Source organism: Leptidea sinapis, chromosome 9 (assembly GCF_905404315.1).
Source record: "Leptidea sinapis chromosome 9, ilLepSina1.1, whole genome shotgun sequence".
NCBI lineage: Eukaryota > Metazoa > Arthropoda > Insecta > Lepidoptera > Pieridae > Leptidea > Leptidea sinapis.
In genome coordinates, this window is record NC_066273.1 from 618,217 (window position 1) to 636,425 (window position 18,209).

Genomic DNA, 18,209 nt, shown 5'->3' on the forward strand with positions numbered 1-18,209 from the left:
ATGGAATATGTTAACGGTGGAATCAAATGAAGACGAAAAGCGTGAGCAAGGAAGGTTCCAAGTTAGAACAAAACGGCTACTTTAGACGTGAAGGTCGTTAAGGTATTAATTAATACCAACATGACGACAAGAAAACTACACCTGTTAACGAGTTCACGCTAGCAAGTGATTGTACCTATCAATGTTAAATTTCACCAAAAACTATTCGATTCACATTTACTTGTTATCGACTGCAGTAAGTGAATGCACGATTCGATTGCTAACTCATAGAGATGATGATGAGCTACAGGATTTCATAGAAATGAGACGAGAAGCAAAACATAGGATGGACGAGCTAGTAAAAAGAGATAAAGTACGATACGATGCCGATAAGGCCTCAATTCATCCGTTGCGGTAGGCAACTTAGTTTTAGTACAAAGTTATCCTCGCATCTATAGTAATATTATAAAGCTGCAGTGTTTGTTTGTTTGTTTGTTTGTTTGAACGCGCTAATCTCTGGAACTACTGGTCCGATTTGAATGATTCTTTCAGTGTTGGGTAGTCCATTTATCGAGGAAGGCTATGTTTTTTTTCAAAATTAGGGATCCGTAATAAAATTGCTATTTTGTAACACAAGGTGTAAAATCCATGTCCATCAGTAGAGCGCTCATTGAGAAGTCGCATTCGTCTTCAAGCTACTACTACTACATTTATAATTTTAAAATAATATTTTAGTGTCTTGTAATACGCACAATGGAAAAGCTTATTATTTGTTGTTGGCAACACTATTGCTTACATTTTTGATCTCGAATTATAATTTCCGAGTTTATGTATAGGTACACAACATATTGACAGTGACACTGACGGCCTGATGTGGAAAAGTAGCACTCGAAGTTGTGAAATGAAGAATGTTAAATTTTTCATAATAAAGTCTGTATATAAATGCACTTGTCTTTGCTTCGTTTCAAAATACCTATGGTTTAGATTTTACACAAATTTAAAATTCATGAATAATTTTTGCCGCGAGGACGGGTATGGGGTAGCCGCTCCGTGACGTCACAGGTCGGCTGCGAGACACTTCTTCCGCCCGCTCAGTACTGTACTCGTTCGGTTGTGGTATTGTATCTATTGCATTGTATTTTATATATTGTTTTGTCTACACACATGGATATTTCAAAAAAAGTAATCAAATAATGTACCTAAAATAGATGGACTCAATAAATAGTACGACGACGGTTTAAGTAAAAAGCTATTACATTTACACAATGCAAATGCTGTAACTTGAAGTTTGGATAGATGTGAATACATAAATAAAGCTTTTTGTTATATAGCATTTTATTAATAGGTATAAGTACCTCATACGTTTCTTAAAATACTAATAATTATGTTTTTAATAGATGTATTTTTAATATCATTTATGTTTGTTAGTAAGTAGTTTAATAAAATAAGTAGTTTAATGAAGAATCACATCGGAACACAGCGTACGTGTAATAACCATATCATTGCAGTGGATTTTGGAAAGCAATGAAAATGAGAAAGAGATTTTAAATTTAACGTGTGACCATTGTGCTCGGTACTTACTAGCAAAAGTGGCTGCAAACAAGCCGTAGCATTATTAATGTGGTTACAACGTCAAGCGAGGAGCTTTCAACACCTTCTATTAAGAGTTACGGGTAAAATCAAAGCTTTTAGGTATCGACACTACATTGAACTAAAACATACAACTTAACGAGAGCTTGGTCTCGCAGTATTTAAGTGAAAAATATGTCACTTTATTACCTTATAAATCATTTCAATATAGCCTGCGTTGTTTTTAAGTATGTAGTGCGTTTTTAATACGCTTTTATTAGCTTCATACATATATGTTAGTATGTAACGGAATCTTTGAAAATCATTTTGACCCCCTTCAAATCGTCGGATTAACTCGAAATTTAGCATACTTATTAAGGATCGAATGCAATTTAATATAGATAATATATAAAGAAAATGAAAAATAAATAATAGTTTAAAAAACTAAAAAAATACGCCTTTATATAAAATCCCACTAAAAAATAGAAAATAAATCGTAATAAATTTGAATTAAAAATAGTGTAAGAAAAAATGATTTTTAGTAAAAAAAAAGCGTGGTGTGCTTTTAAGGGTATTATCAAAATAACCCTTCTACTCATATCTGTTCATAAAATATTTGTAACTACTAGTGGTCCCGACAGACGTTGTCCTGTACACACGTCCTTAATTTGAAATCGGTCCAGCCGTTAGGAGGAGTTCACTAACATACACACGCGCAGAAGAATTATATTATATGGACGTCATTGGGAATCTAAGCCAATCTCAAATTCACTGGAACACACAAAAAAAAAATTTCAAAATCGGTCCAGCCGTTTAGGAGGTAGTTCAATTGTGAATATAAGCCATTGTCGAATCCACCTGAAGACACACAGAAAGTTTAATTAAAATCGGTCCACTCGTTTAGGAAGAGTTCAGTTACAACAGACGCACAAAAGAAATATATATAATAAGATTGATACCATGCACCCCACGCATTAAAAATATAATAGAAATAAGATAGGTATACTATTGCAAGCAATTATTGATGGTTGATAGCACATAATAAGTAAATAAGAGACAAATATAAATAAATTTACTTATTTAAAATTATACTTACGTTAATATTTCTGATTGAGGAGTAGCATTGGGCCAGTCACCTGGTTCACTGAGCTCCTGCTTGGCACTTCCTTGTTTTACTCCTGAAAGATGCAACTCAAACTCCGCGCCACAATGAAAAACAGTAGTGCCAACTGCCAATGTAACATCAACAAAACAATAAAAAAATTTAATTAAGGAACCCCTAACAAAATCATCCTTTCCAGTTACTTTTTACTGAATTTTTGTGTGTATATTTGGCTAAAACTCCAGGACCGTTACCCGAATTTAAAACGACACTTTGCACACAATAAAGGACGACGTGACCACTCCAACGGACATAGTTATGTTAGTGTCGGATAGGTGGCGTTGGTGGCAGTGATTTTTATCTTTTGAAACATAGATTGCCATAGCTCGAATTTGTGTGATATTTTGTATATTGGTATGCATATATTTAAATGAAGTGAAGCTCAACGGGCACCAGCTAGTAGACTTTGTTTCATGAAAGTAGTCCCGCGGCGAGTACCTAGTGTACTAAAAGGTAAAAATCAACATTGAAAGAAGGAGCAGACTATTATAGTAGGAAATCAATTAAATATGTATTATTTGTATCTAAATCTGATATTGTTTCTGTAAAAAGAGGTAAGATAGAAAAAAATATTAAAAATATTAAAAATTTTACTTTGCGACACTAGCGCCATACCCACGGGACTTCTTTCATGAAACAGAGTCTACTTTATAAAATATATGTTATCATCAATCATCATAAAGGCTTATTTATAATATTTGATGTAGTTGCCGTCTTACAGAACCCAAAAAAATAAAAAGTTCAAGTTGTTATGGGTAACATAAAAAATAATGTTCATAGTTTATAGATAGTTTTAGCCATAAAAGTCTATTATACTACCTTCCTGGATATCTTCTGACATTCAACACAATTTAATGACCGTCAACAATCGTTTCGACACAGAATACAATCGCAAAAGTGACACACGGTACCGTTTGCGTGTTTATTTAGGAATTTCATGGAACATAAGCAATGGTCATCGCGGGAATTATATTATTTTTCTAGCGTAGGAACTAATTAATAGAACCGCTAGTCAACGTATTTATATGTAGGTTGTACTCATAGAAATTTATGTAATAAAGTACTACACTTGATGCTCACGGTGACTTATAGATAGATAGATAGACCAGTTACAATTATCGCACGAGTTGAATGCAGTCGGGGCCTGGGGTAGAGAGTGGGAGCAACTCCCCCCGCTGTCCGCACGACTCGCCTCGCGCGCCTGCAGTGTAATGATGTGCCGTAGTCATTGCTCACTGTGTTATCGCGGTAATACTAAAGTTGCGATCCCGTGATTTAATTTCAATAACGACTAATCCAAGTCCATCAGGTTCCGTTCAAAACGAAAACGTCCGTTCCAAGAAACGAGTTTTTATTCATCACCAAGCACGAGAAAAGGCGAAATATTTTAAGATATGTGTGTAGACAAAGGCAAAACAAAATTTTGAGATTTAATCGATAGGAATGATGAAAAATTTAGTTAAATAATTTGTTCATCATTTTAACCTAGTTTAAAATGGTAAACTTAAAGCTTTGTTTAAATTTATCGACACACTCATAATTATCGTCATCAATTATAGTTAGGTCACATCACTATCGCATTCCTGAACTCTGCATTCAACTCGCGCGTGTTCTATGATAAGTAATAATAATAATTAATAATTAAAATGTACGTTACGTCACTCGAACGGTTAGCTCAATTGGAAGAGCACTCGCACGGAACGCGAGAGGTCGTTGGTTCGAGTACCGCATCGTTCATAAAATTATGTTTCAAATTAAATTTTATTTGTGTATTATTCCTAGAAGTAAGGGTTATCACTTTCAGAACATAACAAATTAATTATAATTAGATTGACAAGTGGCCGCTAATAAAATCGCTACTTGACAGACCTGAGTATTTTCAATGTAATGATTATGTAGTTAATTAATTTTATTAGATAACGTAAGTTTCTTCATAATGTAATGTATGTTCATAGGCACATAAGTGAATTTGCCAGAAACTGTCATAACCATAATGTTAACACCAGGAACAGACATAAACTTATGATGCCTACTACTCGACTTAGTCGAGTTAGTAAGTCTTTTGTGGGGCGATGTATATGCTTTTACAACAAGATCCCAGAAAATCTTCAAAACAAAATTATAACGTTATTCAAAAGAATTGTTAAAAAACGTTTGTGTGGTAAAGGTTACTTTATCTATCATAAATGACTTTCTTAATGATACCACAGATTGGGAATGGAGTGACCGCCCTCAGGCTATTAAATAATAAGTTTAATTGTACAATATTTCTTTGTAAACATATTTATTCGATGAAAAAACAGCCCGCTGAGTTTGTTGCGCCCATTCTTCTCAGGCCTGAGGCATTCATTTTGGAATGGGTGGTAGTTTTTTGACTTTCAATAAGTGATGTCACATCCTATTTTGAATAAAAATATTTGAATTTGAATTTATTTTATTATTTTTTATATATATACATTATGTGTTATTAATTTTTAAGTCATATCTAAATAAAAAATAAAACTATAAAAAATTATGCAAATTATACATAATATCTAAATATTAAAAAAAAATGTAATGATAGGTAACATCAAGACAAAAAGATACTTAACTTAGACTCACTATTAAACAAAACAAATTATCTTGCCCCAAACTAGGCATAATACTTTATCATACTGCTTGACTCGGAAACAAATATCCATATCCATCAGATAAATGTTTGCTTCTTTCGGGATTCGAAACCAGGACCTCTAGCTCAGAAGGCAGGCACTAACAACTGACATATTTTCGCTATCAGCTTAAAGTTTTTTGATATCTGTAATATTTACGGAATAACCAGTGGCTCCTTTGCTCAGGATGCCAGCTAGATTATGGGCACCACATTGGCGCCTTTTTCTGCCGTGAAGCAGTTATGTGTAAACATTATTGTTTCAGTCTGAAGAGCGCCGAAGCTAGTGAAATTACTGGGAAAATGAGACTTAACATCTTTTGTCTCAAGGTGACGAGCGCAATTGTGGAGCCGCTCAGAATATTTGTGTTTTTCAAGAATCCTGAGCGGTACTTCATTGTAATGGGCAGGACGTATCAATAACCATCAGCTGAACGTCCAGCTCGTCTCGTCTCTTAATGTCATAAAAAAAACACTTAACGATTACAACCTGTATAATATCATCATCACCGTAATCAGCCGGAAGACGTCCAGCTGGACAAAGCCTCCCTTAAGGATTTCCACAACGATCAATCCTGCGCTGCCCTCATCCAACGTATTCCGGCGATCTTGACCAGATCATCGGTTTATCTTGTGGAGGCCCCCCACACTGCGTATTCCGGTACGTGGTCGCCATTCGAGGACTTTACTGCCATCTGTCCGTCGACTGACTATATGCCCTGTCCACTGCCACTTCAGTTTGGCAATCATTTGGACTATGTCTGTTACTATGGTTCTTCTACGGATCTCCTCATTTCTGATTCGATTTCGCAGGGAAACGCCGAGCATAGCCCTCTCCATTGCTCTCTGACCGAGCAAGAGCTTTCTCATAAGGCCCATAGTTAGCGACCACGTCTGCGTACCGTAAGTCATCACTGGCAACACACATTGGTTGAAAACCTTCGTCTTCAGGCACTGTGGCATCCCAAGATGAGAAGATTTAACGGAGCTCCCCGAACGCTGCCCATCCGAGTTGGATTCGACGAATGACCTCTTTCGCGAAATTATAATATATAAGAATAAAATACAAGCGGCTTTTTTCGACATCATGTATCAATCAGTGAAACAAGACGAACTACCTCATAAATTTAATGAACCTTGTTTTACAATACTTTCCTCTACATTGGCTATTGCTTTGATACTTTCTAAAATATAATTTTGAGATTGGTAATTAAACTTGTTTTTTGTTTTCGCATTATATTCATCTACTTCAAATATGGTGTGGCGGAATTTTTACTGATTTATTTTTATTTTAAGTAGTTAATGAAATAATAAAATAGTTATGAGATAGATATACAGTAGCAGAACTGGCAACGCTGCCGATATTAATACAATATTTGTGCTGGTAGCTATTGGTGGTAGTTTTTGACTTTCAATAAGTGATGTCACATCCTATTTTGAATAAAAATATTTGAATTTGATTAACACTTCGGGGCTTTTTAAAGAAAACATTTGCACGGTGATTACATATATAATTCTAAATATAAAACGCTCATGGTAGGTAAGGTACACGTATCTGGATGTACTAAGTCTTCTATTAATAAAACATGTTGTCAGAAGTGGAATATTAATTGATTCCTTACAACATATTTATGAGGCGCAAATTCGGCCTCACATGGAGTAGGTACTGTTTCCACTGGGCGTGCGTCCCCGTTACCATCTTCTTTTATTTAATCGCATAAAACGAAGAGCTGCTCGTTATAACGTATTATTTTATTTGAAGAGCTGCTCGAATAATCCACAATCAAGGCATATCCGAACAGCTTGATGTTTTTCGTTGCGACGAGATGCGAGTTCTCGCTGCATCTTCTACCGCAAATATCACTCGTATTGTTTTCCTCGCATAGCCACTATGTGGAATCAATTACTTGATGCAGTTTTACGTGGTAACACTCTGGGACCTTTCTTGTAAGAAATGCGTGGTTTGCGGGTTATGGACAAGGACGGTTTCCTCAACACGTCCCATCTCGCGAGACTCTTGACCATTTGCCATTTTTATATAATTCCATATAGGTAATGCATTAACTAGTTAGCGAGTAGAAAATATAAGTACTTATCGTCTAATAAATGAGTTCTTATCGTAGGCGTCATCATTCACGATTTGATTTTGAGTTAGTCGAAAGTGGAAAGTGGGCACAGTACTGCTTATCACTGAGGACTTTGCTTGATGTGGACCCACTCTTTGCTTGATGTGGACTTTGTGGACTTTTGAAACATCAATGGAATCTACTCCAACTTAAACGCTGTCGGTGTCACTTTGAGACAGTGTATCCGACCTTGCTATTTCTTAATGGAGACGCAATTATCTCGGCCGAGCGACACAGCATATTTAACATACCCTGGATACAAAGTTGTTCGTTAGGGACGATATATTCTCGTCACCGTCTCAGCAATTTTTTCTATTCAAGTTTGTCTTCAAGTCCCATACTGGTTAAACAGAAACGGATTATCCCATGAGCTGCGTTCAAACGGCAATTGACGATGTGCTTGCACAGATTCCCTTCGCTGATAGCATAGTATTGGGTGACTTCAATGATTATTATGCCGAATGGCTTGGGTCAGGTACCACAGAATATAAATATTTCCCATTGACTGCAACATAATTATTTTGCAGATGATATCTATCTTAAATAACAATTTACTCAACATAAAATCCAATTATAAAATTGATATCAATTTAATTAATTAGATTAATCTCTATACTTGTTATCAGCTGGAAATGAAGTTTTCATTTATGCAATCATTCATGGTACAGTGAGTTTTTTATCTGCACTTCTTATACATGATTTAAATTTGTTAGCACTAATCTTTTATAACGATCCATAGACCTGAGAAACGTTAGACGGATACCATGGTTCAAATACTAGACATTTAATTGATCAATTTAAAACAGCGCATTTTATTTTTTTAGATAGTTACACCAACATCATTATACAATTAAAATTTTGGCAAGTACTTATGGGATGGTAAAATAAGCTATGTCTTTACAGGTGTAAACAACATTGGCATAGTGCGATAAACATAACAAAGTTGAACAATTTATACATTATTATTTTATTGTAGTTGTAAATGTATACTTATTGGATTTTCCTTAAAATAACATTATCTATCAAAATGAGAGTTGCATTTCATTATTAGGTTGGAGTGGGGGTTAGTCATTAACAATAACCCTTAATGATTTATAAATTAATACTATATACCTTTAACGAGACTGTTATTTCCTCATATAATTTTTTAGCCAATCTTTAGCTTTTTACTTTCAAGCCATATAAAATGGTACATACCCTGCTACAGCCGAACGAAGCCGAATCTTTATTGGCAGTTGTAGAGAGTTTGATTCTAGATTAGGGTGTCATTGTTTACATAAAACTATTTCATTAAAAATATTTGACTTTGATTCTGATTTTGATGGTATGCAATGCTCTATAAAGTTTTGATTTGATTCACAAATTAGATCAGATTAAATTACAAAAACATCCCTACAACTCAGAATATTGGGTAGCAAGGTATTCAATCAACGATCAACTAGTCAATTGAGGTTTTTGTTATGTTATGTTTATCAAGGCGTAATCTTCATTCAACTTATCTAAGAACAAGTACTTCTTCTAATCGTACAAAGAAATAATACCGAAAGCTAGTGTAGGTTCTCCTTCACTATCATCTCTTTCACCCGCCGAAACACTGTTTCTCTTACGCTCATAAGATTTCTTTTGCCTTTGTTCGTTATAAGTGAACCTTACACACAATGAACTGGCCACTATTTTTATCCAACAAGCATATATTTGTATGATTCTCCGTTTTTAGGGCATAAGCAATATAGAAAACTGTGTTCGAACTTCGTTTTATATAACATAAAAATAGGAGAAAAAACTGAAACAAGCTTAGAATATTATCGCATTATGGTAGCATCAACCATCATGGTAGAATTCACTGTTTATATAAATATATTGCTTTTTGTCATCATTACTTACTGCAAAAAATTAAAAATGCTTCAAAAACATAACTTTCAAAAAAGTCTCGCAATTCAGTTCTTCTACCGTAAAAATTTGTGAGATTCATGTAATACCAAGTCTGTCAATTTATTTGGTTCCTACTTAAGGGTCCTTCTGTCTTAACTTATTACATAATTAGCTGACCTAGCAACATTTTATAGTGACGATATCATAAGTACTACATATTTTAAATAAATTTATAATTAAATTGCTTAGTGCAATAGCTAAGTCCATCTTTTTATTTAAAACATAAAATATTTTAAATGAATCTCACAACGAAACTTAGACTAGTTATAATTCTCAAACTACTGGTTCAAATTGACTGAAATTTGAATTATATCGAGTTTATATTCAGTAAGTAATTTTCAGTAAGCAAGCGCTCGTACGCTCCGTCTGCGTTATTCCCAACTCCATTAGAAGCTCTGGCATTAAGTTGGAGGCTATATAAGCGCGTTTTCCACGGCCGTGTGCCGAGTATAGAATAAGGCCGGCGGTCGTTTCGCATCCTCTCGATACCCACAACCCGCACCTCGCAAGGTCAAGTGCGATCAAAGTCATTGCTCTTCTTGCGCATAGTTGTAACCTGCGCCTGCGCACCGTCTTCAACCTGAACGAGCTTTGGTAAGTACTTTGTGTTAATTACTTTTTTTTTTGAGTTTTACTGCGGTGAGTGATTAGTAGTTACAGATATATATTACAGCTTTATAGGTACTAAGGCGAGATATTGTGCAAAAAAAATCTGTTGAGGTTTGATTCAAGTATCAACAATAGTTTTTTTCCTATATTTATAACATATAGATTATATATTGTTTGAATTTCATTTCATCTTCTTAATTATTATATGCTACTCGCAATTTATTGTTTTGAGTAGGATTTTAATAGAATTTGCTTGATAACTGTGAACTGTTGTCAAATAAAAAATTGATTAGGTACATATTGGTAAAAAAATTATAATTGTACTCTAGTAAAGATTGCCTCTAGAAATATTTATGGCCATAATATGACTCTATTCACCTAAGAATAAAAAGTACAAACACAAAGTAATACCAATTATTGGTTTCAAACAAAGCTTTGACTATGGCAGCATGTCACTGCCATTGTATTTTCCATTAAAAAGGTAGAAGACTATAAAAAAGAAACTCAAACTTTCCTTGAGAATAAAAGTAAATTAAGTGATTTATTTAGGAGATAATATGCGCATTGTTTGCTAATAAAATGTACACAATATACATAAATATATATATATATATATAACTAGCTGACCCGACAGACGTTGTTCTGTTCATAATAAAAAAAAACTCTTGCGGATGGAATTCTGGAAAATCCGATCATCCGAAAATCTTAGCTGACCTCTACTCGGTGAAAAGAATATTCCTATCAAATTTCAAGCCTTTAGCTCTAATGGTTCCAGAGATATCGTGATGAGTGACTATATTCGTGGATATCTCTTATATATATAGATATACTCTCAGTTCCTACAAATTTAAAATCATACATAGATATTTATTGCCTATTTAAGCTAGAATAGCGTTATGTAAAGCAATATTACCAATTAATAAATATATCTATTTCCTTGTTTAAATAATATAAAATTGGTAGTTAAGTAAATATACATGAGTGATACTTATATTTATTTTTGTAACTGTTCATATGTAACTACTTGAATAGTATTTTATAGACACTCAAATAACACTGTATCTTAAGAGTCAAAGTAAACAATAAATTGTACATATAATTATAGTCTTTTGTTATGTAACGGGAAAATTTTACTGTTCAATACACAAATAAGACATTTAAGCTTTGTTTGGTGATGTTGACTCGTTGGTATAGTACATAGTACATTAACAGACGTTGCACTTCCTCCCGAGTGCTATGTGCTTTGTTCTTTGATACATCTACGAGGTAATAAAACGTTATTGCCAATATTAATTTTACAAAATTTTCCTAGAGATCTACTTTAATGAATTCATTTTGACATTAGATCATTAACATGTCTAGATAGACTATGTCAGCGGTGAAAACGTCTCTTCTACTTTTTCAGAGCGCCATCTGTCTCCGAAGTGGTAGTAGTAGCATATTAGAAATGACACCAAAAAGAATTCTAAAGGAGTTTTAAATTTTGAGAAAAAAAGTGCCTTTTATGCCTTTTAACGTTGAAAAAATATGAGTATACAGTTAACTTATATTTTGAGCAATGCACGCATACTCACACAAAGTGTCATTCAATTCGCTAGTGTAAGACTTAGCTTGTCATGACACCAGTTTTAAACCTGTCTGTCTGTTTTTATTGAGTGTCTTACAGCAAGAGACTCTATCTAAATGTATAAAATATCTAAGATTTTAACATAACAAAATTAAAATTACGAATAATTGTAACTGGCCAGTCATTTTGACGTATGTTAGTATATAATATCCGGACGACCGAGCCTTGCTCGGATTTTTAAGAATGTACAAAACTTGAACAAAAAAAAACTAATAGGACATCTGGATTCGAACCGGGGTCTTCTGCTTTCCGGATCACCCAATGTCCCATCTGAGCTATAATAGTCTTGTATATAGTGGCGAAATTTACCTTTGTATTCTAATGTTATTGTAGCTGTTTCTCATTCAAACATGGATATAACCATTTTTTTTAAATTGAAACCTAGCTAGATCGATTTATCACCCCCGAAATCCCCTGCATACTTAATTTTATGAAAATCGTTGGAGCCGTTTCCGAGATTCAGATTATTTATATATATACAGGGTGTCCCGTAATCAGTGGACCAACGGGATACCCGTGATAGGGGTGGTCATCATCTATCGAAAACACCAAATTTTTCTGTTCTAGGGCCAGTAGTTCAAAAGATATGATTTTTTAAGCATTATTTTGAAAATTCTACCCTTATCAACACAAAAGTTGAAAAAAAATATTTTTTATTTTTATTTTGCCCTGTTTCTTAACTTAAGGTGGCTGAGGAAACATGTGTCTTCACAATTAAATCCATTTTTGTGAATAAATATTGCCAAATTGAAAATTAAAAACCAAAACATGCGCAAATATCAAATAACTAAATTTGGAACGTGATGTTTGAAGCAAGCTAGTGCAAAAAAAATGTATGACAGCCTTGCGGACCATTATTTAAAAAACATCTGCAGTTCATACTGATTCCAAAAAGGTATAACAATATTACATTTTACAAAAAAAATAACTTAATAACCAATTTTAGACTCCAATTGCGAGAAACATTTAAGCGCTATCTATTCTGAGAATTATTTTGTTATCGAGAGAGAGATAACACAATATGCTATCTCTTTCTCGCTCAGGTACCTTTTTCGTTTACGGGGTCCTATTGGCCGACGCCTATGATCCCCACACCCTAATTTTTCAAATTATTCTTAGTTTCATCAGAGACTTGCTCATAGCTCGTAGCTGCACACGTGTTTTTTACTTCGCTACCATTACGACTCTTTTTTTTGGTGACTGACGCTTGAATTGGACCTTGTTTGTCTTTGTGATTTGGATACTGTTTGCCCGGATTTTATAAAATGCCTAATACCTATACTCCTCGTGAATATGCTGAGATGTATTTTATTTACGGTCTGTGTAATGCAAACGCTCGGCAAGCAGCCCGTACGTATCGTGAGCGCTATCCTAATCGCGACCGCTATCCGGATCATCGAATTTTTCTCCGTGTAAATAACGCGTATTTAGAAGGCAGAATTCCCGGAGCTGCAAACAACGTGGGAAGACCTAGAAGAGTCGATGAACTTCAAATACTGGCCGAAGTGACAGAAGAACCTTCTACGAGTGTTCGTCGTATTTCAAGACGTACTGGTATAGCAAAAACAACAGTACATCGCATTTTAAAAAGAAACAGTTTATACCCTTATCATATTCAACGAGTGCAGGCACTATTACCTGCTGATTATCAACGGAGGATAGATTTTTGTGCAGAGATGCTTCGCCGATGCCGACAAGATCCACTATTTTTCAATTCAATATTATGGAGCGATGAATCGTGTTTTAAAAGAGTTGGAGTGTTTAACATTCATAATTTACATGAATGGGCTGTTGTGAATCCACGTATTGTACGAGAAGATAGATTCCAGCACCAGTTTGGAGTCAATTTGTGGGCTGGAATCTTAGATGGTAAACTTATTGGTCCATTTGAGCTCCCACCGAGGCTTAATGGTGCTCGGTACTTGCAATTTTTAAGAAATGACTTAAGTAATTTATTAGCAAATGTACCACAGGAGGTATGTGAGAGGATGTGGTTACAGCATGATGGCGCACCCGCTCATTATTGCAGACAAGTGAGGGAATATTTAAACGAGTCTTACCCAAGTAGGTGGATTGGACGAGGAGGTACAATCCCATGGCCAGCTCGATCACCTGATCTTAATCCATTGGATTATTTTTTATGGGGATATTTTAAAGAATCCGTATATGAAACCGTTAACGATAACGAAAGACAGCTAAGACAAAAACTGAATGTGGTGAGTGAAAAAGTCAAAAATAATGAAAGGGCGTTAAAAAGTTTAAAAAGAAATTTTATAAGAAGATGCCGGCTATGCCTTAGAGTAAGAGGAAGACATTTCGAACATTTATTATAAGAAATAAATAAAAAAATTCTAACTATTTACTTTTGTTTTATTGTAAATTCCGCCAAGAAATTGCTATCTAATGTTGATTTAAAATAATTATTGTCTTTTATTGTTTCACAATAATGATTAATTATACCTTTTTGGAATCAGTATGAACTGCAGATGTTTTTTAAATAATGGTCCGCAAGGCTGTCATACATTTTTTTTGCACTAGCTTGCTTCAAACATCACGTTGCAAATTTAGTTATTTGATATTTGCGCATGTTTTGGTTTTTAATTTTTAATTTGGCAATATTTATTCACAAAAATGGATTTAATTGTGAAGACACATGTTTCCTCAGCCACCTTAAGTTAAGAAACAGGGCAAAATAAAAATAAAAAATATTTTTTTTCAACTTTTGTGTTGATAAGGGTAGAATTTTCAAAATAATGCTTAAAAAATCATATCTTTTGAACTACTGGCCCTAGAACAGTAAAATTTGGTGTTTTCGAGAGATGATGACCACCCCTATCACGGGTATCCCGTTGGTCCACTGATTACGGGACACCCTGTATATATACAAGAATTGCTCGTTTAAAGATATAAGATATATATTACTCTTTTCATACATGCTCGTTTGCGCACCGGTTGCGGGTGCTCCGGACCTTTCCTTTTCTCAAAACGTCCCCAATTTGTTCGACGAGGTCTCCCGAGACCGACTTGCCCACACACACTTGCCTTATATATTTGATGCGTCATTCTTTCTTCACTCATTCGCTTGTATTAAGAATGTAAGTCTTAATATTTTATTCAAGCCAAACAAAAAACAAATGAAGATCAAAAAAAAGTGGATTTGGAAAAGGTTGAGGCTTTAATGAGAAGAAGTGGCAAGAGATTCATTGCTAATCTTTTAAATGAACATTTACTGCTTCATCATTGTACAAATTAATGTTAAGTGATGTAACATAAATACTCAAACAGCGACTGTCTTACGAATTTGTTGTGCATGTGCATATTTTCTATGCGAGAATTTATTGACGCACGGATTGACAGTAGTGCTGTCAGGGAGGATATTTGACGAAATAATTCTTATGTTATGAAATATTGTTGACTCAGCAAACGATGTATTGCCAATTAAAGTAATAAAAAAAATTAATGATTAAATGGTCAACCTTATAATTTAGGGGTATGAAAAATAGATGTTACCCGATATGCCAGTTACCAGTGTTACCCGAGTTACCAGTGGGAGGCTCCTTTGCACCGGATGCCGGCTAGATTATGGGTACCACAACGGCGCCTATTTCTGCCGTGAAGCAGTAATGTGTAAGCATTACTGTGTTTCGGTCTGAAGGGCGCCGTAGCTAGTGAAATTACTGGGCAAATGAGACTTAACATCTTAGTCTCAAGGTGACGAGCGCAATTGTGGTGCCGCTCAGAATTTTTGAGTTTTTCAAGAAGCCTGAGCGGCACTGCATTGTAATGGGCAGGGCGTATCAACTACCATCAGCTGAACGTCCTGCTCGTCTCGTCCCTTATTATCATAAAAAAAAATGCACACAAAATTTCATACAAATCGGTTTAACCGTTTCGGAGGAGTTTGGAAATTTTGTTTGCATCAGGACACGAGAATTTTATATGTAAGATGTACAGAATAACGTCTCTCGAGTCAGCTAGTATAACATTATATAGGTGTTAAAACTGGCAAAGAGTTCCAAGAAAGCCCTTGTTGTTAATTCGCAGTCAGATACTACGTCGTCGTACGTCTTCATAGCCATTAATAACTTGTTTACTATTGTCTTTTTTTACGAAGTAGCATAAATAATAGAGTAGGTTACGTTGATGTTAACTAGTTTTGCGATCCCTTTGTACTTTCACCACCGTATTTATAATAAATAATACATTCTAGATGGAAACCATTAACTTTAAATATATCTATATAGATTACGTACGTATCTTGTGGTGGTACTATTTTTAGTCTTAGTTCCGATTCTGCAGGTTCGAGTACGTGTTTTTATGATGAAATTAATTTTAAATGAACGTTTTGGGAGTATGCAACATATAAGCAATAGGTTGCTTATAGAAAATTGGCCGGAAGTAGCTGTAATTAATAATAAAAATAATAAAATAATAATAATAATACTTAATTTTTATACTGATGACAAATGTCACAGGTAAGTTCATTCAGGATTCTTGAAAAACCCCAAAAACTCTGAGCGGCACTACAATTGCGCTCTTCACCTTGAGACATAAGATGTTAAGTCTCATTTTCCTAGTAATTTCACTAGCTACGGCGCCCTTCAGACCGAAACACAATAATCTTTACACATTATTGCTTCACGGCAGAATTAGACGCCGTTGTGGTACCCATAACGTAGCCGGCATCCTGTGCTATAAAGCCTCCCACTGGTGAGTAAAAGTACCCATAAAGCTATCACTGAACATTATTATTAAATATTTGTTTGCTTAAAAATTATAAGTTTTTTTTTCAACACAGTGCTTTCGTGTCTAGAAAATTAAATCCCACATCTTAGATTTAGGATTGGTCTCCGCTGCGATCCAACTAAATACCGCACTACCTAAGAAAAATATCTTTTTTATTACAGCAACTATTAGATTCTTGTGTGCGTGGTATCTTTACACTCAATAGCATCTTTAAAATTTTGTAACACACCTACGCTTCATGTTATTTTACATTGAAATTTATTTAAAGTTTGACAGAACATGACAGATTGACACGTCAACGTCACACATTGTTCGCCACGGGACCACTGGACCACGGGAGACTGGCTCGAGGACGCCTACGGGTGCAGTATAAGTTGCCTAACTTAACGACTATGCCTGTGGTATCTAGTTGGAGCGCAGCGGAGACCAATAATTAATCTAAGATCCACATACAGTGACGTAAATTTAATTCCATAATAATTATCCAGTAAAGAACAAGCTCGACATAAGAATTCAAAATACAATTACATTCAGAAATTTTTTTTTCACCATAATTTTCAATGTTTAGTTCAGAATTATTATGACGTAGTTTTGAAAAAAAAATATTCACATACTTCATAGAATAATTATCTAAATTATTTATAAAAATCACAAGAATACTTAGTTAGTCACAGTTAGCCAGACCATTAAGACTATCAGCGTGGGCAGATATTGATCAGTTATTCAAGAAAGATCTATAAATACCAAGAACCAGATAACAGATTAACATTTCGATCAAGACCTAGATTTAATAAAGCTGGTCGTCGTAAGTTATTAATATAAATATATCATGTCGGCTCTATTTGTTACCAATATGCAATTTATAGAACAACTTTCGTTAACGACCCGTCGAAGTGATCTTGGTCTCAATCGCAATTAATTTTAAGATATCCGCTCTATAAGTCATTAAATTAATTAATTTTCGTTTTTATTATGTTCCTAACATAAGGGTCAACAAGGATGTAGGCTTAGATAATTTATACTGCTAGATAGAGCCTATAGCTGCTAGACAGTTAATGAAAACAGGCCAGGTTTATTACTTTTGTGTGTGTGACGAGCTACGTCTGACATTCGCGATTTGTATGTCACTTTGTGTTAGTATGCGTGCATTACTCAGAATAAAGATTAACTGTCTGCCTTAATAATTTTCAACGTTTTCTTATGGACCAAAGAATAAAATTCACTCAGTAAGTATAAGCACAGTCGAATTTATCATTCAATGCTTTTATAATTAAATAGATCGTGTGTAGGTGCTTACAACAAGTACGTACAACCGTAAGAAGTTATACCTACTTCTTTGGCATCACAAAAGATTTGTAACATTGATATGGTCACTTTAAGATGTTATTACGATAGTTTATTACGTAGGGAAATAATAAATTGATCGACTTGTGAGACACATTATTTTAAAAAGAAGATAGATTTTGTTTCACCGCGATGGCCAGGACAATCTATTTATTTAAAACACTAGCTGACCCGGCAAACGTTATTTTGCCATATAATTTATTTTAAGGTTCGACGGTTTTTTCTCCGACGTATTTTACAAATATAACTACAATGAAAAAGTATTTTCATTTTTTGGATAATATATAATAGTATATACAATATAGGATACTCACAAAATTATTAATTTCTATTCGTAACAGAATATTCAAAATCGGCTTAGTAGATCCAGAGATAAAGGCCGGCAATGCTCTTGTCATTCCTCTGGTGTTGCAAGAGAACATTCTCTGGGCTGCGGTGATCACTTCACACCAGCTGGCCCGTACGCCC

The 18,209-nt window shown here is 34.5% G+C and overlaps 1 protein-coding gene across 1 annotated transcript in view; it reads left to right on the forward strand.

The window, feature by feature from the left end:
* The first annotated feature begins 9,872 nt into the window (after positions 1-9,872).
* The window catches only part of LOC126965863 (uncharacterized), a 46,890-nt gene continuing 38,553 nt past the window's right edge, over positions 9,873-18,209 (forward strand). Inside the window, exon 1 of the mRNA XM_050809632.1 lies at positions 9,873-10,008. The gene's annotated coding sequence lies outside the window, so the exon portion shown is untranslated. The remainder of the gene's footprint in view (positions 10,009-18,209) is intronic.